The sequence below is a fragment of the Acomys russatus genome, chromosome 1 (assembly GCF_903995435.1).
Source record: "Acomys russatus chromosome 1, mAcoRus1.1, whole genome shotgun sequence".
NCBI classification, from domain to species: Eukaryota; Metazoa; Chordata; class Mammalia; order Rodentia; family Muridae; genus Acomys; species Acomys russatus.
Window position 1 is genome coordinate 84,134,319 of NC_067137.1, and position 21,616 is coordinate 84,155,934.

The 21,616-nt window shown below is 44.9% G+C and overlaps 1 protein-coding gene and 1 pseudogene across 1 annotated transcript in view; one reads left to right on the forward strand and one right to left on the reverse strand.

Annotated features, from left to right (window-relative positions):
• Syt16 (synaptotagmin 16) overlaps positions 1 to 21,616 on the forward strand; it is a 241,820-nt gene that overhangs the window by 36,859 nt on the left and 183,345 nt on the right. The gene's annotated exons all lie outside the window — the stretch shown is intronic.
• LOC127190025 (ubiquitin-40S ribosomal protein S27a-like) lies at positions 4,506 to 4,960 on the reverse strand (annotated as a pseudogene).

The following is a 21,616-nucleotide window of genomic DNA, read 5'->3' on the forward strand; positions in this document are numbered from 1 at the left end:
TTTGTGATATTTCAATAGGAAACCTTTTTAGTTCTATGATGGTTGATAATGGGAAAATAGATTTCATTCCACAGATTTTTTTTTCACTAAAAGTGCTAATTGGGGCTGGGGTAGCTTAGTGAGCTAGGTGTATACTGTGCAAGCATGAGGACCTGAGTTTGACTCCCACCACTCACATAAAAGCAGGGTGTGGCGGTTATGTACTTGTAATCCCAGTGCTGCAGAAGCAGAAACAAATAGATTCTTTGGACTCCCTAGCCTATTAAACTGGCCTAATTGGAGAGCCAGCCTTGGTCCCAGTGAGAGACCCCCCCACTGGGGAGTTGGAGTGGAGGGGCGTGGAACAACATCTGAGGTTCATCTTTGGCTTCCACACCATCATGTGCACGCCCATGCACCTGCACATACACACAAATGCACTAATGCACATTCAAGTTATGTGCACTAACACTTCTGTGAGGTTTCATTTAAGCAGGAGAAGCTTGATTGCAAAGCTTCTGAGCAGGCACTTAGAAAATGCAGCTTGCTGCACCCACTTTGTAAATGAGGACCGTGTTTTAGCATGTCTGAGCATGTGATAGGGTCAATGGGTTTCAGTCTGCCGAGTGGCTCAGTGATGGAATACACACTTGGACTTCTGATGGGAGCCTGAGAAACTGTTGCCTCGTTGTAGATGAGGCACAAAGCAGAAAACACACACGTCATGTCATATCTGAGCCCCAGAGAACACTGAGAAACAGCTGTGACTCTTTGAAGTGACTCCATTTGATTACTTCTGGGCTAAAAACAGTGTCACTGTTGGTTACTTCTGGATGACATATGTCACTCTAAACTATGTTCCTTTCTTTGTACCGGACTTTAGGAAATTGTTGGCTGTGTGTGGTGTGAAGAGGGAGGCAGTGAATTTCAAGCTTTGCTCTGCAGGTAGACAGGAAATGGGTTGAGCTATGAAAGAAATAGCAAGGTGAGTGACTCCTGCCTGAGCCACAATGGGAAATAAAGGCACCTGCCTGTTGCTTAGGAACAGCAGTGCCATCTGCTTCTGCTAAGAGGGAAACCAGGTCACTGGCTGTTGAAGTTCACCCGTGGGTCATGCAAACAGAGCTGAAGTGAACCCTCTGCGCTCCTGGGCTTCTGGCTTGCAGGGGATCTTTCCCTGGCTAGGCTTCCTACCTTCTTTCTGCATGGCAGCGAATTGCTGGCAATGCATTGTCTCAGAACTGGCCCAGTCCAAAACATCTGCATTAATTTGGGAGGGGGAGGTGGTGATAATTGATCTTTAGGAGCTGGTCATTGTTTTGCCTTGATGAGGGGGCTGTGTGAGCCTGTCTAGATGGTGTGTGATAGGTGCCTGACAGTCAGCAGGGCAGCCTCATTTTCCCTCAAGGGGAATTTGTCATATACACACTCTCAGGGTCCCACAGTAAGATCTAGTGTTAAGGAAGGACACAGAAACACATCTTTTGGAAAGCATAAGCACCCCCCCCCCCCCATTTACTTGCACTAAGGCTAGGAATGTGGTCTGTAACCTTAGCTATGAATATGAACCTTTTTGGGGAACTTTGAAAAAGCCACACCCAATACTTGTCTCCACTTCCTTCTAGCTACCCTGAAAGTACTGATTCATTATGTCCGAGGTGGAACCTGGTCCTCCCTTGAGGGTCTACAAGTTCCCATATAACTAGAGCTTAAAATATCAGTTCTATTTTCTCATTACTCAGCCCCTGCTAGAGAGTGTTAGAGTAACAAGGTTATGGGGGGTGAGGGGGGACTCTGGTGTGTTTACAGGCTATGGGGGGGGTGAGGGGGCTCTGGTGTGTTTACAGGCTATGGGGGGTGAGGGGGGACTTCTGGTGTGTTTACAGGCTATGGGGGGGTGGGGGAGACCTCTGGTGTGTTTACAGGCTATGGGGGGTGAGGGGAGACTCTGGTGTGTTTACAGGCTATGGGGGGGGGTGAGGGGGGACTCTGGTGTGTTTACAGGCACCCTCATTCCTGCTGAGAGCGACTACTTGCCCTTCTCCATGGGAAGCCCAGTGCCCTGCGCTTGGGTTTGTTACGATTTAAAAATGAGATGGCATGCAACAGATACGATATGGAGAGATTTATCTGAGAGAAGGGAAAGGAAGGAGGAGTTGGGACCTGATTGGGCCATGAGGGTAAAGAGACAGAGACAGAGAGACAGACAGAGAGAGGGAGGGAGGGAGAAAGAAAAGGGGGCACCATTAGAGGAAGTGCAAGAGTCAGAGACAAAGTGAGAGAGAGACAAGGTGGCAGGTCGGCTGCTCTTTTATAGTCTGGCACACACCTGGTGGCAGATGATGATGTTAGAGGTTGCTAAGCAACCTAGAGGCAGGCTGTTTATATACCAACATGGTTCAAGGATAGATTTGGGGTCTTCAGATTTCTTCGGCACATTTCCCCCATCCAGAGTACTCAGGAGGAGAATTGAGGTTTTGTGTTTTGGGTGGAAAAATAGTGGAAGTATCTAGAAGATAACTAGATGATGAGAGCTAGCAAGGAGAGGCCTAATCTCTGGGTGTCTCTTACTAGATAGAATAATGAAGACGTAACTTTCCAGACACCAAGGCCCTATCATGAATAAACTAGGCCGTAGCAAAGTCTTGGGAGGTATGGATACCACTGAGCTCTCCTCATAGTTCTGAGAAGACAATCAGATACTCCAGTGATCTACTATAGCATGTGGAGGCTGTTATAATAATAATAATAATAATAATAATAATAATAATAATAATAATAATAATAGAAATGAAATGAAGTTCCTATTTTTTCATGAGAAAGAAAGAGGTTGTTTATACAACCTTCAAAGAAAGGTGATTGATTATACAACCAACAAAACATTTCATTATAGTGATGGGATCAATGCCCAGCCTTAAAAAAAAAAAAATTCTTTTAGAAACCCACAAGCCAGAGACATTTATTTCTTGGCTCTTTATTTTTGCTCGGTTATGTAATGTCCTTTTGTGGGAACATCAGAGTTGGTCCAGAAATCCCATTTGAAAGAACTTTGAGGTGTAGACTTGTTGAGTGATGAAAGGAAACACCGATTTGCATGGTTCCCCAAAACAGGGATGTGACCAAAGCCCAATGGGTCTGCTTTTCGGTTGTTCCTGCTATAAAGTCAGTGCCAGTGGCTACAGCAGTGCCACTTGGAACAGACTCATATCACTCATAGTGGCTTGCCGAGTCCTGAGGTGTTCATTTGAGAAACAGGAGAAGAAATTTCAACCAGCTTCATGTACCGAGCTAGACCTTTTAAGCAATTTGGCTCTCCAGCCTTTTCTTCACTCCCCCATCACCTCCTTCATATTAGCCTGGAATCCCAAATAAACTTGTAACTCCCCCTTTTCTGGTGTTGTGCATGAGGACAAGTAAGAGTCACAAGAAAGATTTTAGCTTTAGTAGGAGGCACAGAATGACCAGGCAGGAAGGGCTCTGTGGGGCTGGGGAGCTGTGCAACCAGGGAAAATGCTTTGGAGCGAGAGTGGGGTCGAGACATGGCCAAATCTCAGAAATCTCATCCTGAGACTAGCAGGAGTAGGACTGCTCTCTGCCGGCCCTGGGCCTGCACATTCCTGCACACATAACCCCCACCTCTGCCACCCTTGAGGTGATCATGTAGCCTGGTGGCCAGGCTACAGGTAAACTTCCTTTCCAATTAAAAGGTAATATCCAGCAGCACCCAAAATTTCTCCTTATGCAAATGAGGCATCCTCATCACCCTAGCCCTATCCAGTGATGTACATTCACCCCTAACCTTACTTGCCCCACAAAGGTTTAAATAGCCTCTGTTCTTCCCAATTAAATGTTCTGTCTCACTGAAGCTGTCTCCTGAGAAGTCTGTTTCTCAATCCTCAATGCCTCAGGAGGCAGAGGCTGGTGGATCTCTGTGAGTTTGAGGCCAGCCTGGTCTACCTAAGTTCCAGGCTACTGAGGGTTGTACAGTAAGACCTTGTCTCACACTGTAAACAAACATCATGTGGTCTATAATTTTGTGGCCCTACCCAATGGGCCTGTGACTTTTTATCACCAGTAGATGGCACCAAGACAGTGTTATCTTTGGTTTAAAGGGCCTTGGTCTGACAGTCACCCCAGCTTTGCCCTCTGTAGTCCTGTTACCTACAGACTGATTCATCCACCAAATTCTCACATTTTCACATGTCACTTCTTTTCTTCTTAGCTTAGATTCCCACTGTAAGTACTTGAGAAGCTATATGTTACAAACGTAAGTCCATGTGTGTTCATTCATCTATGAATTCGTGACATAAAACTAGTCCCTGGCAATCTTATTACCCTCCTTTAGTGTGTTTATTCCTTTGCTTGTCAGAGCAATGGCACTGATTTCTCTTATCCCAGCTCCTTAGCCTCCTCTGACGATACAACCTCAACATTTATTTAAAAAAATAAAAGTACTAAGGCAGGCCAGACACCCATCACCAAATCTAATATCCCTCGTTGTTTTTTTCCCATTCCTTCTTTTTTATTTAACTCATATACAACTGCTTGTCTTCTGGTTTGTTGAAGCAGTAAGTCAGATAACACTTGCCACAGTGGTTTGCCATGAAAACTCCAGCACCAAATTCATCAGAAGGACCCTTGTCGAAATCGACTAATTTTGCCACTTTCACCCACCTTATAGTGTTTCAGCACAGCCGACTTCACCTTCTTCCTCTTATCCTTATTCTTCTTGGGAGTGGAGTAAGACTTCTTCCTTTTCTTAGCACCACCACAAAGTCTCAACATAAGATGAAGGGTGGACTCCTTTTAAGTGTTGGAGTCAGACAAAGTGCGGCCATCTTCCAGCTGCTTACTAGCTAAGCTGATCAGGAGGAATTCCTTCCTTATCCTGGAGCTTGGCCTTTACCTTTTCTATGGTTTCTGAGAGTTCAACCTCAAGCGTGGCGGTCTTCCCCATAAGGGTCTTCACACAAATCTGCATCTTGGTGGCAGCTCCAACCGTAGGTGACGGATCAGAAAGAACCCTCTTACATTTTCGTCTGCGTTCCATTTTTCACTTCTATCTGCAGATGAAGTGTCTTTGTTCCTACCAAAGGCTGCTTCTATTTGTTCCCTTCCAGGTCCCCCATAGGTAACCATGTACACACCCTCATCTGGCCAGTTCAGTGATAGCGTGTGCTTGTTGGCCTGATGTAACTAGTTCTCCCGAGCACCACAGCTTTTGTGATCAATTTTATGGGCTCCTTGTGTAACTAAGTTCCACAGGACAACCTCTTTTTAGAGGTGATCATCCTAATTCCTATGCGAACACTAGACTTTCCCAGTTCCAGTCTAGCTAATTACCTAGCTCTGTGGTGAGGTCTGATACATGGCCATAGAATTCCTTTAATCTTTTTCTCTGTATGTGACTGGCTTTCTTTGGCTCTTCACTCTTTAATAAATGCATTTTAGGATCAGTGAGTGTATCACATTCTACAAAGTCCCACTACTATCTTGGTCAGACTTTTATTGGCTATCAGATACCATCAAATCTTATTCACAAACACTTATTTTAATTCTTCCTTAGTATTTTACAGTAAAATGTCACCATTTTAAATATCCAGGCCAAAGAGATTGGATATTTTTTATGTATTGTATCTTTTGTTTATTTTGAGTCCTATATTCTGAAAAAAATCATGTCTTCTGCTTTTTTGTTATTGTGCAATTGACTTTCATATTGTTCTTATATGCAGCCACTTTATGAACCTTTTCTTTTAATAGTTCTAAATCTGCCACAGTTTTTTTTAATAAGCAGTCATCACATCTAAAAAAAAATTACAAAATGCCTTGTTTCTTCCTTTCTTTTGCTTTCAAAATGAATAGCAACATAACTCCTGTGTTCTCTCTTCTATCAAAACCTCCACAAAGAATAAGTCATTTGCTTTTCATATGCCTTTTTTTTTTTTTGCCTTGTTGCCGTGGCTTATATAAAGTCCTCTTGTCAACGTCATCACATTGTGCCTTGTCACCCATCTTATTGAACTCTTCCTTGACTTTAATGCTACTTTCTTGCCACTGTCCATTTTGTTGTTGTTTTTCTCAGTGAACCATTTTGAGAAAATGTTTTGTAGTCATTGTCTACACTTCTTACCTTTATAGTTTCCTTTTCAATCCATTTTACGTGGCTTTTGTTCTTGGCATCCCATTGAAGCGACTCTTGTCAAGATGATAATGGCTGCTATGTGGCCATGTCCAATACATAGCACCACTAACTATTCTCTCCATGAGTTGGTATCATTTGATGAAACTGGTCCTGGGCAACCTTTAAATACCCCATTTTCACGATCTTCCTTTTTCTGTCTGTTTGATTACTGGTTTAATGTCCCCTTTTCAACATAAATTTGAAGTTACAAATATTTTCATCATTCTGTTCCCAGCATTTAGCCTAGTGTCCTGTAGATAAGAGATAGGTGAGTTTTGTGGATGCTGATGAACACCCAGTCACCTTTGTTCCTTATCTATTTGCTATTGAAAATATATTCTACCCTACAAACCTCCTCTACCAGTGCTCCCACTTCCAGCATATACTGGTACTATCTATCAAGAGGGAAAGTGCCATTCCTTACTCTTCCTCATTTAGTCCCATCTCTCATATTTGAATAAGCCATTGCCCAACCTCTTCTAAATCCACCCACATACCTCTCTGTTTTCATTTTTCTGTCAAGCCACCTCATTAAACAACAGCAACAACTTCTGAACTCTTTTGGTGCTGAACTGGTCTAAACTCTAGCATAATTTTATTCCAATTGGCTTTCTACACCAGTCATGTAGATTCTTTCCAAAATGCAAATTGAATTAAGTAACCTTCTGTGTTAGTTACTTTTCTTGGTGCTATGACAAGATATCTGGGAAAAGTAGCACAAGGGAGAAAGGGCTGACTTGAGCTCAGAGTTTGAGGGTATAGTCCATCGTGCGGTGAGGTAGTCATGGCAACAGGAGCCTGAAGCCAGCTGTTCACATTGCATCAGCAGTCAGGAAGCAGAGAGAGGTGAAAGCTGGCTCTTAGCTCTTTTTCTTATTGTATTGAGTCTGGGCTCCAGTCCATGTAATGGTGCCACCTACACATAGGGTGAGACTTCCACCCTCAAATAACTCAATCCAGTAATGCTGCCAGAGGTTTGTCCCTTGTTGACTATAGATCCCGCTGACAATCAGTCGTAACCATTATGTTATCTTATAGCATACATAATCCCACATAGAATTCCCTAAATTATAAAACAAACTTAATGTAAGCTCGAACAACATAGAGTATGATGGCAGAGCCACCGTACCATTGAAATGTCACCATTTTTCTAAATCTGCAAAACAGCCCGTGGATTTCACTACAACCAATGTTCCTTCCACACCCACTTTCTGCCCTTACATTTTTTCTTCCCATCCCTTTCTTCCTCCTCCTCCTCTTCCTTTTCCTCTTCCTCCTCTTCCTTTTCCTCTTCCTCCTCTTCCTTTTCCTCATCCTCCTCTTCCTTGAGACAGAACCTCACCACAGAGCTCTGGTTGGCCTGGGATTTGCTGTGGAGATCATGCTAGCCTTGAACTCACGGAGACCTGGCTGCCTCTGCTGGGATTTAAGGAATGCTAAGGAATGCACACCATTGCCCAGCTGTCTCTCTTACCTCTTGTTCATGCTGAATCCTGAAGATGTCCAGTAATAGCGGGCAGATCTGGAGACTCATGGGAAGGAAGTGTATAACCATGACTGTGTGAGAGGTGATTGCAATTCGTCAATACGAAGTCTTGTAAAAGCATTAAAAAAGAAAACTTGGGGCTGGAAGGATGGCTCAGAGGATAAGGGCACTGACTGCTCCTCCAGAGGTCGTGAGTTCAATTCCCAGAAACCACACGGTGGCTCACAACCATCTGTAATGTGATCTAATGCCCTCTTCTCACCTGCAGGTGTACATGCAGGCAGAGCACTGAATACATAAGAATAAATAAATGAATCTTTAAAAAAAAAAAGAAAACTCTTAAAGATCCCTTTGTTCATATTAAAGATGGCTTACAAACAATACAAAATCAAATTCTTGGGACTGGGGAGATGGCACAGTTTGCAAAGTGTTGGCTGTGAAATCAGGACTGAGTTTGACTACATGGTACCCACATTAAAAACAAAACAAAACCCAGGGCTGCCACTGACATCACCACTGCCAAAAGCAGAGGGGCTGGCATCTTCTTATAATTTCTGTGCTGGGAAGGCAGTGACAAGCAGATCCCTGGGGGTTCTTGTCCAGCCTAGCCTACTTGGTGAACTTTAGACCAATGAGAAATCTTGTCTTAAAGGAAAAACAAAACAAAAACAAAAACAAAAAAACAAAACAGCCGGGTGTGGTGGTGCACACCTTTAATCCCAGCACTTGGGAGGCAGAGGCAGGTGGATCGCTGTGAGTTCAAGTCCAGCCTGGTCTACAAAGCAAGTCCAGAAAAACAAAGCTACACAGAGAAACCTTGTCTCGAAAAACCAAAATAAACAAAAAACAAAACAAGACAAAAAACTCAAAAAACACAAACCAACCCCAAACGGCAAACTAAGCAAGGTGAGGAACAACACCGCAGTTGGCCTTTGGCCTCCATCCTCGAGTGTACGCATGTGCACCTGAACACCTCTCCCCAAGCCTGAGTCAACTCTTTGTTGCCTAACTGCCTCTTTCAGATGTCAGTGGAAGACGTGCATTCTGTCATTACTCAAGGACTCTGTACTTCAGTCAATAAGATGGAAAACTAAACACCAGGGTTAAGTGACAAGCAGCTCCTCGCGTCTATTGGCTGATGCCAAAGTAGTTGCTTATAGGAAAACTTGAGCAGCTGATGGACAAGGTTCAAAAGTTCTCTGGTTTTGATCATGTGCGCTGTTTTTATGTCTGAGAGTAACAGGGTGTCACTACGACCCTGATTCTAGAATTAGCAAGAGTAAAAGGACAAGATGAATAGGAGGGTTTATTAAGTCTAAGATGTTGACTGGGCTGTTTTGTTTTTGTTTTTTGTTTTTTGTTTTTTTTTTTCTTCACAGAAGATAATTGCTTTTCTGGAGTGCAGTGTCAAGATCTGTTTCAGTGACTGGGGGATGGAGCCACTCTTCCCACTGTCTGTAGCGCAGAAAAATCAATAAATGTGATCAGTGGCTCTGCACAACACTGAAAAGTCCCCAGCAGATTTCTCCCTCTCAGGGCCACTAAAAACCAGAAGGCTACAGCCAGGAAAGCCAAATTATTCTCTTTTGACATAGGGCCATAAACATAATGGAATGATTTCTCTTGTGAAAAAGTCGGGCAAGTCACTTGGCACGGATTCCTTTGCCTGGGTCACGCTACCTCACTCCCCTTGTTAGGCGCTGCTGCAAAGGAAAGTGTCACTGGAGTTTCCTTTTCCGGCTAACCTTGTGTGAGTGATTGCACAGTTTTCAGGGGGAGGTGGCAGTGGCATGGAGAGTGGGGTCGTGACCTCTTGAACCAGGTATTCAGCTTAACAACTTGACTAGCTAGTTCCTTACTATAGCTCCCCGGGTGAGTAAATTCACATAACCATCTCTCTATTTCTTTATCTCTAAAATGCATCAGGGCTTAAGAAATGTGTAGCACTTAAGAACACTTGCTGTTCTCCCAGAGGACTTAGGTTTGGTTTTCCCCAGGGCCTTTGTTGGATGGCTCACAACTTCTTGTAACTCCAGGTGACCCAACACCCTCTTCTGATCTCCGAATACTCACGCACATCTAATTGAAAATAAAGTAAATCTTTAAAGTGTCTGAAGAGAATGACTTCTCATAGAATGCACTTGTGTGAGGATTGAATCTGTTTCTGTAAAGCATGTGGTGGCTAGTGGCTTTGTACTGTTACTAACTTTTTTTGTGTGTGTGAGATTACAGGAGACCGACTGAAAGTATGGTTGACACCTTTAGGATGTGGCAGTTTAGTACTCAATACATAATTACTTAAGACTCCACAGGGAAAACATACTCAACCACCCACAGCCCAAAGCCTCAAGCTCTTTTTTTTTTTTGGGACAGACCTAGTCACACAGAGGACTCAGGACTCTTACCAAGGTTTTGGTCACCTAGAATGTATAACTCAGACAAGCCACCAATGAAGAACCAGCAGGAGGAAGTGGATCATTGCTTGTGTTGGGGCCAGTCTCCCTCCTTGCACCCCCTTGGTTTCAGCTGTCCCAAGACGAGGTTCCTCCGGTGGAAATAAAGAGGGTGAGAGAGGTGGGGCTTGTGGGTCATGAGTGGTTAAGTGTGCAGGGTGAGGGGAAGGATAGCCACCCTGGTTAAAAGAAGACCGCGGCAGGTGCCAGAGCTGTGGGTGTGGGGCAGACCAGAGGGATGCCCTAGAAGGCACTTTGCCCTCACAGGTAGCCCTCCTTGCATCACAGATTGGCACGAGGGACAAGGATTCAAGCCCATTGCCTTTTCCAAAGTGAAAGGGTTACATTTGTCCTTTGGGGTCTGGATGGAAGTTGGAGGTTCCCAAAGCTAGCCCAGGAGTGTTTTCATCATTACACCCCCACCCCAACCAAACTTAACCTACTAGAAGGATGACAAGTTCTGTTTCTCTTGGGGGAGGGGAATAACAAGCAATCAGTCAATCAACAACAACAAAACAGTCTCCAGCTTTTTGTTTATACTGATTTTTTATATAGATCCAGATTTTTATAGAGTCTTGAATTTCACTGACATGTAAAACAAAAACAAAAACAACGGAGGCCACTGTTGACAGGAATTGTGTAAGTAGGTAAATCATGCCTAAGAGGAACAGAAAGAAAGCAGACCTGGGGACTGGGTGCTGGGAGTGAATGAGGGGGGGCTGCTTCCTGAGTGGAGGCGTGCTCGACGCTGAGGGTGAAATTAGCAATCTCCTAGTCTGTTCTACTCTGAGCAAGACTTTGTGCCCCACATCATCTATAGCATTTGGAGTGAATGGATATGAAATAAACATATTGGGGGGAAAAACCCAAGTCCCCAGTGGTCAGACTCCACTTCAGTCTCTTTCAGAGATATGAAAGGAAAGGAAGTTGCCTCTCCCCATTTGTCTAACTGCTTTCTTGGGCTGTGCCTTTCAAAAACTTGTGCTCACCACTTTGTTTTGATTCTGGTCTTAGAACAAGGCAGAATGACTTATTCTCTGATGAGAGAATTTGAAAACTGAACCTCTGCTCCCACACTTGATATGTGTGCACACGTGCATGCTCCCACACACCAATACAACCTCAGGCACCCCCTAACTCTCCCCGCCTCTCCTTTTGTGAATTTGAGCGTTGATTCAATTTCAAGCCAATTGTCTTCTTGCTGCTGCTATTGAGAATGTGAGCTTCAGCTGGCTGTTGACTCACTTTTAAGCAGTTGTAGGCTCCGGCTGGTGGCCGGTGGGATCTGCTAATGTGCCTAAGTAGCTGCCATCGCATTGCTGGGAGTCCCTTTGGGGCTGATGTACTCAGGACACTTACAGAAGTCTAAGTGACTGTGCACAAACAAAAGCGAGGTAGGCTGCATCAGGAAAAGGGGGAAAGACAGAACAAGTTTTTAGACTAGGGAACAAGAAGAGAAGGGATCAAGCTAGGAAACCCAACAGTATGGGACCCCCAGGCTAGATTAACACAGAAGAAGCGAGCTTGGAAACACAAAGAGGGTAGGAGCCAACGCTGCTCTGAGCTTGAGGAGCCTCAGATTGGTAGAAGGTGGTCAGTTCACGCCACTGTGTGAGGGAGCTGTGCTTGTGTTTTGACACTTGCAGGTTTCTACCATATATTTTTGAGGCTTCCCTTTCTTTTTTCTTTCATTTGTAGAAAATCTGGGGAAATCCAAGCCAGTCAGTCATCTCTCTCTCGCCGCCACCGCTGTGGAGAGTGTGACATCAGGGAGGTTCAGAACAGTGAGCTCCAGCTGGCTGTTGACTCAGGCAGGCTGATTTGAGCCTGTAGCCTGTCGCAGGGCTCTGGTTAAAGTGGATAAATGCATCTTATCTGTCACCTTATCTAACAGATGTCTGAGAGCGGGCAGAGCTGACTCAGTGCGGCTGGACCGGAGGACACCAAGGTGGCTCTCACTTGCCTGGCTCCCTCCCTCCTGCCTTTCTCTCCATTTCCTGGTCCTTCCTCAACCTCCCATGCCCCATTGTAGTCCCTCTCTTCTTCCTTCTCTTTGTCTTGGTCCCCACTCTGTCCCCAGCTTTGCCTCCCTCGAGTCTCTTTCTCTGTCCATCTCTCTTTCCTTGCTGCTTGTCATTTCTCTCTGATCCCATTCTCTCTTCCCTCTTCCATCCTTTCCGCCTTCATCCGTCTGTCTCTTATTCTTATTTCCTGCCTCCATTTTCATGCCTCACAGCCTTACCTCTCCTTAGCCCACTTGTTCAGCTGCCCTGTTTCCCTGCATGTGTTTCGCTACCGCCTGCTTCTGCTGCCCAATGCCCTCCGTCTCCTCACTGCTCGGCATCTCTTGGCTTGGGCTAAGCGTGCTCCAGGACAGACCTTCTCCCATGGTGACCTCCCTGTTGCTCTAGATGAATCCTGCCCAGTTTGGTCTTTTCCATGGAAAAGGAGTTTCTCTTTCATGATAGTTTTGTCCAAAAGACTGAGGATTGCCCTTCACATGGCCCAATAGGGGACCGAAATATGCTGATGGCCAGAAGCTGAAGAGGAGGGGTAGTGGCATATTTAATTTTAGGAAAGACAGAGTCAACTAAGAAGTCAGTGTAGGTGTTGGGTTCAGAAGAGAAAGCATTGGGTGCAGGGCAAGTGCCATCACTGTGCCTACTGGTCAGGCTGCTGGTTGCTAGTGCTGTAACAATGACCACAAATCTCAACAGATTATAAAGTGATTTTTCCCTCAGTTTTCCACAGTTGGGGGTAGGTGAAGCTGCCTTCCACGGTGTTTCTCTCAATGGCCAAAGGCTTGAGACATGGTTTTTGACTTGGTTCTATGGCCCTGCTCTGAGAGCTTCACTTGTGGGTTCATGGTTGGGAGGGAAAGAATAGAAGAAAGATCACTCCTCACACTAAAGTGGCACAAAGAACCCAGGCCCTTGCTCATAATCCAGCTGCAGAGGATGCTGGGAAATTTTTGGTGGTGGTCTGTACTCAGGAAGCACTTGAACATGACTTGGGGAGTGCATGTCACTGTTAGGACTGGAGTCGGGCAGCAGGGATACAAAATGGACAGCAAGCTGTTGGAGATGACCCAGTTGAGTTCTGGATATATAAGACACATGCAGGCACACAGACATAGACACACACATGTGCGCACACTGACAGTCACACACACACATGTGCACACATGCACACACACATACACATAGACACAGACACGTGTGTGAACACATGTGCACATAGATAGACACATGTGCACACATACATACATGTGCACACATATATAGACAGATACACGTGCACACATGTGCATACGTGCATACACTTACACACATGCACACAGACAGACAGATACCCACATGTGCACACATACACACATGCAGACAGACTCACACATGCACACATGTACACATACACACCACAGGTCTTCCTCTGCAGCATTTTCCACCCTTCCTTTTGATTTACTGGTCCTGAACCCCTGCTTTTTTGAGAAGCCTTTTGATAACCATACTTCCTGGCACCATTGACTTGAAGCTCCAGTCTCTCCACTTTCTTAGGCGTAACTTTTAGGAAACTAGCTTTCCTGAGCTTTTGTTTCTACCTTTTATAGACTGTGCAAGGAACTATCATTACCATGAGCTGAATTTCAAAAGCCTGCAAACTGCTTCGGCGGTTGTAACTCTTTCTGCTTTTAGCTGTCATTTTACGTAGCAGTTCAGTGAGGCTTCACAAGTTTGCTTTATACTTGGGCACGGGCTGTGACACAGCTGCCCACTGTCCACCCACCAGAGTCTCATAAGTTCAGAGCTAGAAGAAAGTCCAGGAACCGCTCATTCCAACCTCTTATTTTCCAGAAAGGGAAACTGAGGCCCAGAGAGGCTACACGCTTGAGCAGAGTCACACAGCTGGTTAGCGGCAGAGCCGACACTACAGCCATGCCATCTGCACCCACACACACGGCTCCTCTCTCCGGTGCAGACTTCCTCCATTTCCTAGGCTTGGTATTTTGACAGACCCAAACCTGCCAGCCAGATTCGACATCTGCTGAGCTTTGTCACCCGGCTCATAGGTGAGTCTATAGTTTTCCAGAAGTTGAAGGCTCTCTTCCTCCTGATCCCCCTCCCTCCCTCTTCAACCCACTCTTCATCAACTGTAGAGTTTTTTTTTTTTTTTTCTGCGTCCCACCTCAGAGACAGTCCTATCTATAGAAACCATTGGTTGTACTGAGCAGGCTGGTGCAGCTGAATGAGAGGTGATAAACACATAGGTAATTACTGTAGAATAATCCTGCTGCCAACAAGATGATTGAACTCCCACACAGAAGGTGAACAGATGGTATATTTATTGAAATTCATAGGCTGTGAGATGGAATAGTTTAACTGGTGATGGCTGGGTACCCTCCTTTCAGATGGAGGCAGGCGTCTCAAGCAGCGAGCGCGCCACTAGGTGGCATGATAATCTCAAACCCACGGCTCCTCTCCTCATAGAGGAAGCCCAGGGTCTGCGTACACTGAAGAATCACTTTAGTTCATTTCCTGATCCAGGCTATAAAAATCATCTCTGTGGCTAAGGAGGAAACCAGTATGTTTCAAAAGCTTAACGTAATTTTCAAAGGACATTTGCATAAGGAAAAAAAACATTCAAACAATGTGGTATCAAGTTGATAAGGAGACAGGCCATGGCATGCTGGGAGTGGCGGGTGGAACTGTGGCTTGGCTAGGAGTAGTTTAGGGGCCAGTACTTTTCAACATCATTGATCCAAGTGGACCTAATAACCTGCCTACCTTGTCCTCACCCCGCCCCCCTTTCTCTCTCTTTCTCATCTGGCCCTGTAATTCAAGGTAGCCTAAAATTTACTGTGTAGCACAGGGTGGCTTCAGACTCACAGCCATACCTTCTTAACCTTCTGAGTAGCTGGGAACAGACTTGCGGCAGCAGGCCAGGTTCCTAAGGCATTCCTTTCCTATCAGCTGCCTGCCTTTCCAGCACTGTCTGCCTTGTATAGGCCAGAATGGCAGAAACCAAACAATACTGGCTATAGAAACCTCATTCTGAAAGCTGTAAGAAGAGTGTATGAGTCCAGTGGGAAGTACTGTGACAAGATGGAAGAAGTGACAAGGAAGAGTAGGTTGATGAAAACAAGTATGTCCCCGCCAACGGCCTTTCGTCCTTACTGTCTTACCTAATTTTCAGGTTCCTTCCCTGGTGGAGAGCCCCTCTGCTCTCCAGATTCAGAGTACTCACAAACATTGCTGGTGACTGTGGGATCACTCCCTGCCCCCCGAGCTTCCTCACTTTGTGTGGGAGCCACCTCTTATTCTTTGAGTCCATAAATGTGCCCATTGGTGCATGCAACAGTATTCATTGAGTTCTCTTCTCGCACACCCAGGTTTGTATATGTGCTAAATGATCTCATCCCTAAAACAAGGATACGGTCCTCTAGTATAGGATTGTTTATGAAGATTAGATGAACCCTTTTATATAAAATGTTTGAAGCAAAGTCTGACAAATAGAAAGTACTCAGTGAATACTAGCTTCAGTTTACTGTGATTACCATGACCGCTGTGTGCTTTGCACCACTGTGTCCTACGGCTGTTACCACTGCCTTTACTCATCCACGGTATTAAATTGTTACTTTAGTGCTGCGGCTACTCTTGACTTAATTTGAATTTCTGGGCATTTATTTGTGCTGCATGTAGAAAATATTTAATCATACCACTTTAAGGTAAATTCCCTTTCTTCTTCATTCTTAGGTATTTGGAAAATGATCTCTTCTCAAAAGGATAGGTTAATCGGAGGCTTTCTTTCTGGTCTTTCAGTGCAGATAGGGACAATGTAGATCTGACTATGCCATCTGCCCTGAGATACCTTGTCCTTGCTTTGGATCCTTCTTTGTCCTCTGTCCTTGCCCATCTTGGAGATCCCCAGCTATTCCTGGGCCTGGTAGGATCCTCTGGTGTCATGCTCTGAGACACTCAGCTAAGGTTTCCTACTTTAACCCTTTATTCACAGTCTCATAGCCATTCGTTATGTCATTACTTCTGTGTCTCATACACAGCTGTATGTGATATGGTCTGATAGACTTGTCCAAGCAGTAGGTTTGGGTCCACCAACTCCACCACAGCACCTGAACAATGTCTTCCTTCTTACCATTAGGACAACTTCTACATCATTAACTGACAGGAACGCGACCTTATAGGGCCACTGTAGTATGTAGTCTGTGGTGCCTGTACCTGCAGCATGTGGTACATGACTAGTTGCCGTACGGTATTCATCTTACACATTTGTATTATTTATAAGGAAATAGGTAAACTCCAGCTTTTCATCCCATATTGTAAACATAAGAGAGATAGACAAGTACAGCTTACCCTCCTGTGTTACTAGGGACATAGTCATTTGTAGGAACTGAGATTTATATTTCAGTCTGTGATGGCCTAGGGCAGAGGGTAACAAACTATGAACTGTGCCAAACCCGGTCCATGGCCTGCGTTGAGTCTGACTTGAGAGCAAAGAGTAACTTTTATACTTTTAAGTGGTTGAAGAAGAATTGAGAGATTATTTCATGACACATGAACATTATGTGGAAATAAAGTTTCATTGTCTATAAATAAAGTTTTATTGGAATGCAGCCATGCCCACTCGTTTACGTATTGTCTGTGGCTGCTTCCAGAGCGCACTGGCAGAACTGAGTAGTTGCAACAGACACCATATGGCTTGCAAAGCTGAAAATATTTACTAGTTGACCCTTTATAGAAAAAGTTTACTCACCCCCTCTTTGGGACATGGATACAAAGTGAAGTGAAGATGTGCCGAAGAGTGCTATGTTTAGAATTTGTTTCCACCGTCTGCAGGTTGGAGCTAAACAGACCCACTGTGCAGGAGTCCATCTTCAGGAGAACAGGCAGGGAAGGTGTGCTGTCACCAGCCAGCATGTGTTGTTTTGATGGGTTCCACCCCTCACCCATGGGTCTGGAAGCCTGCTGTTATTTTATACCACCTGCATAACCTAATTTGCATCTTAAATGGAGCTCAAGCTACCACTTGGACTTTTTCAGAATAAGGAGAATGGCTTTTATAAAAAGCCATCTGTAGATGAAAAAAATAAATAGCAAATAAACCTCAGTCCTGGAATGTGGTACTGAGGGAGCTAGTGAACAGCAAATGAGCACACAACCAATCTGTTCCCCAAGTCAAGCCACCATGGAGGATAGCCTAGTACCCTGTAGATGAAGCAGGCTGGTGAAGGATTTAGGAGGCAACGGCAGGTAAGTCCTTGAGCACACAGGCACACTGGGCTTGGGAGCAGACTCTAGCCTCAGGAAGCATTGCCTTCTGAAGGTCTCCTCTCCTAGAGGCTACTTGGGTTTTGTTTTTTGTTTTTTGTTTTTTGAAAGTCTGGAGTCCACTTCTCTTGGGTTGCCTTTTCTGCCTCGGTGATGATTCTAGTCCGTGTCTCGTAAAAACGATAACATCTGAAGCTCAGTTGATTTTTGTCTGCATTTGCCTCAACAAGGTCAGAAATCAATAACATGATTGATCTTGTTCTTTTTTCTTCCTTTCTCTGACCAATCCCATCTGCCAGTTACCCTGCCAGAGGAGTTGTCAGAAGCAAACTGCTGAGAATGCCCCAGTACCTCGCTTCTAAGAGCAAGCCAGAAAAATGAAACGAAAATAAAAGTGACTGTAGCCAGTCAGAGCAGTTCTCGGCACAAGGCTTCATAGCCCACAGCCAAAATGCTGAAGGGCAGTGTGGTTTCGGTGTCAGCATCCATGAGTTTTGAGGCTTTTGAGTATACGACTGATTGGGCACCCTCAATTTGAAAGTCCTCTGAATTTCAGAACCTTTCAGGTTTGGAGTTTCCAGACTAGGATTTCATATGCTCAAGCTGCCTGTGAGTGCTTCTCTGTCATTCCCTACTTCCACTTGTGGTCTCCCGAGAAGAGGCAGACCCTCTAAGCAGGAGAGAGGAGATAAGCAAGAGAAAAAACATGAGAAGCCCCCAGCCACTTCTGTGGTTCCTGACTTTGGAAGCCACAACCTGGAGTGGCTGGGATATAGAGTTCTCTCTACCTGTTTCCTCTAGGATCACAAGAGTAGACAGGATGCAAGCATGGCATCCTGGATGAAGTTGGAGGGCACAGCAGACCCCATGGAAGAAACTTACTTAGTTGCCACCATGGTGTTGCGTGTAGAACCAGCAGCTTGGAGTGGCCAAAGCTGGGGCGAGATCCAAAGATCCCTGTGTTACTTATCCACAGGATAACACTGTTAGAACCCCTATGTCTCCTTGCAGTTGGAGGAGCAAACACCTACGGTACACATTCTAGACTTGAAAGGGTTCGGGAGGGTGTTATGGAAAGATGTGATGTGGCCTGTTTATGCTTCAAGAGTGCCGACACCTCCAAAGCTTCAGGGGGCCTTTCAAGGAAGAACCACAGGGAACGGGACAGGAGGTACATTTGGAAAGGCCCAGAATGCACCCTGTTTCCACTGTCACTGAGGTGGCCAAAAGAACTGTAGAGAGGAAAGAGACAAAACAGACAATTTAACATCTGAGTTTTATTTTTCATATTGCATAGAATAGGACTCAAAGTTAGAATATTATAGTCAATGATAAGAAATAGGTTATAGTTTTTGCACACCAGACTTTGGTATTATAGTGTTTCTACATGCTGAAGCCACACTTATTAAATACTACATGCTGAGTGCTGTACAGATGATGTCTATGCATTTTCATATTTAACAGTCTTTTAATAATGTTGTGAAACAGGTGCTACTAATCCCTTTTTGCAGAGGAAGCCGAGGTGTTCTGAGGCACTCTCATTAATTTAAGATTATGTCATCAGAAGGGTAGAGCTAGGCTTCTGGCATTTTGACTCTGTGGATTTGCTCCATTTTATCCCCATTATTGGTCTTCTTAGGCTAGTCCACTAGAAAGTGCTTTGCCATAGCTGCTAGTGGGGTAAATCATTCTCATGCCAGTAAAACCCTTCCTGGGTCGCTTTTCATGCCAGGTATTCTGCTAGGCACAGGATACCAAATGGATAACATTCCCTTTCCCCCAGGGGTGTCACAATCTGCCTACGTCTGTTCCTAACACATGGAAGGTGTTCCGTATAGACTGGTGGAGTGAATAAATTGTGAGAGGCACAAGGCTTCTGTAAGGGGAAGAATGTCTTTGTCTATTTCAGGGCTAGGGTTGGGAACATCGCAGCCACACTCATAGTCAGAGAACTTGAAAGAGTCAGGGCTCTGAGCGGCTCAAGCAGATTCAGCTTGAGAATGGCTTGGACTGTACGCTGTGCTGGACGGCCTGCTGGTTGGAAGCCTCATCCTAGTTGAACAAAGCCTGAAAGGAGCTACTGGGCTCAGCGCAGAGAGGTGGATGGGCTGATTTGAGAAGGCCCTTTTATTCTCAACATCAGTGGCAGTAAGGTGCTGATGAGCAGAATCAGTTAGTGAATCTCCACCCCAGGGTGTTCTAAAGGGAGAGCGTACTCATTTCCCCACAAAGCATTCCTTGTAGGTATCCATAAAGCTGAAAAAAAAAAAAAAAAAAAAAAAAAAGGATTACTAAAATGATTGACAGCAGTACAAAAATCTGGGTCACATCACAACTTCTATTATCACATACCACACACTCTGTTGAATACAAGATATGCAACTAGGCTTCAAGTTTCCATAGTGGAAAGAAGAGAGAGCTGGGTCTGACATCACACCCTCAGCTGACCATAGGCTGTGAGTTGTGTTGCCACGCAGTGAGTGCCAGCCTTTAGGTTTCTGCCATTTTCTTGTTGGCACCTGTAGTCTGAAAGCAAATGGCAGAGACATTGTTATTTGGTTTATACTAGGACATTAGGAAATTTGGTGGCTTGTAGTAAATATTGTTTCTCTGTCTCTCTGTCTGTCTGTCTGTCTGTCTGTCTGTCTTTTGAGACATTGTCTTACTATGTAGTCTTGGCTGTCCAGGAACTTTCTATATACATTAGGCTAGTCTTGAATACATAGACGTCCACCTGCCTCTGCCTCCCAAGTGCAGGGATTAAAGATGTGTGCCATCCTGGCCAACCTGCTCTTGTTAATTTTCTGGACTTGTGTAAAAGCCCACTGTGCAGAGAGGGCAGGCACGGTAATACTGTAGGCATTGAGGTAGGAAATAAATGCTTCGCAAGTCACTCTAGGCACTTGGGCCCGTGCCAGTCAACTACAGCTCCATTCACTCTTTTATTCTCCGCCTAATGACTGACTCTGAGGGGAGAACAGATTGTTTGGCCTGGTTTGATGCTGGTATCCACCCTGTGGCCAGGAGAAATCAAGGCTTCTTGACTTTAGTCATAAAGACTAGTCTCATAGAGAAGAGAGAATTCCTTCAAGAAATTTTCTCTCTCTCTCTCTCTCTCTCTCTCTCTCTCTCTCTCTCTCTCTCTCTCTCTCTCTCTCTCTCTCCTCTCTCTCTCTCCTCTCTCTCTCTGTGTATGTACACATGATGTGAGGTGTGTGCCAGAGAGAGAGAGCCACATCAATTCCTGGACTGCTATGGCTCTTCCTCTTGAGGCTCTGCTGATTGTGGCACAGCTCTTTAATGGTGCACAGGTCATGACCCTGCTTTCTCATCTTTCCTGGAACTTACCTGTGACATCTTCCTCACCCAGCATCTCCACGCTCCTTCAGCTGGACTCATTCTCACATGAGCATCTTTTCTCTCTGCTCTTATGTCAGGTCCTTCTGGTGAGAAATGTGTCTTTCGCGAGTGAGCTCATGAAACTTGGTTTTGGAAGTGTTTCATATAGTTCTGATCCTCTGGACAAAGGATCTCTGTGTAGACATTGCTGCTGCTGGGGCAAGCGGCCCTTCTTCATCATTGTCAGGCTCTATCCTGAGCACATCTTCCATGTAAACTCAACTAGGTCGTCCCCACCCTACACTGTTAATGTTTCCAAGTTACAGGTGAGAAGGCTGGCAAGGGAAGGTAAGTAATTTGTAATTTACCCAAATTCAAAGAGCTAGTGAGTGGCTGGTATAGGATTTGCAGTAGTGTGAGCCCTTGACTAGTCTTGACTCTCTTCATGCCTGTCAAATCCTGATCATGCATCTTAACTCAGTCCATATCTAAATTATTCTATTTCCTCAACACCCTCCTGACTTGGTTCAGTCGTGTCCAACCTGTTGGGATGATATATTAACTGGCCTCCATTCTTGAAGAGTATCCAGCTCACTGCCACCAGAGGCTGCATCCCATAGTGTAGGGTCATAGGATTAGGAAGGTTGAGAGCCACTGCGGTAGAGTGTTCTGCCAACGCATGCCTACCTTCATATGACAATGTTATTGTAAGGACGGACATCATATTGCTGTAGGGATACATCCTACTCCATTTGCCCTCACTTTATCTGTATTTGCAACATCTGCAAATATGATCACCATTGACGTACTAGGACTTTGATTTGCATTTCCTTTTGAGGGGGGACAAGAATTCCATCCATGCCACCTGGCCACTTTGTAACCTTTTGTTAATGTGTGG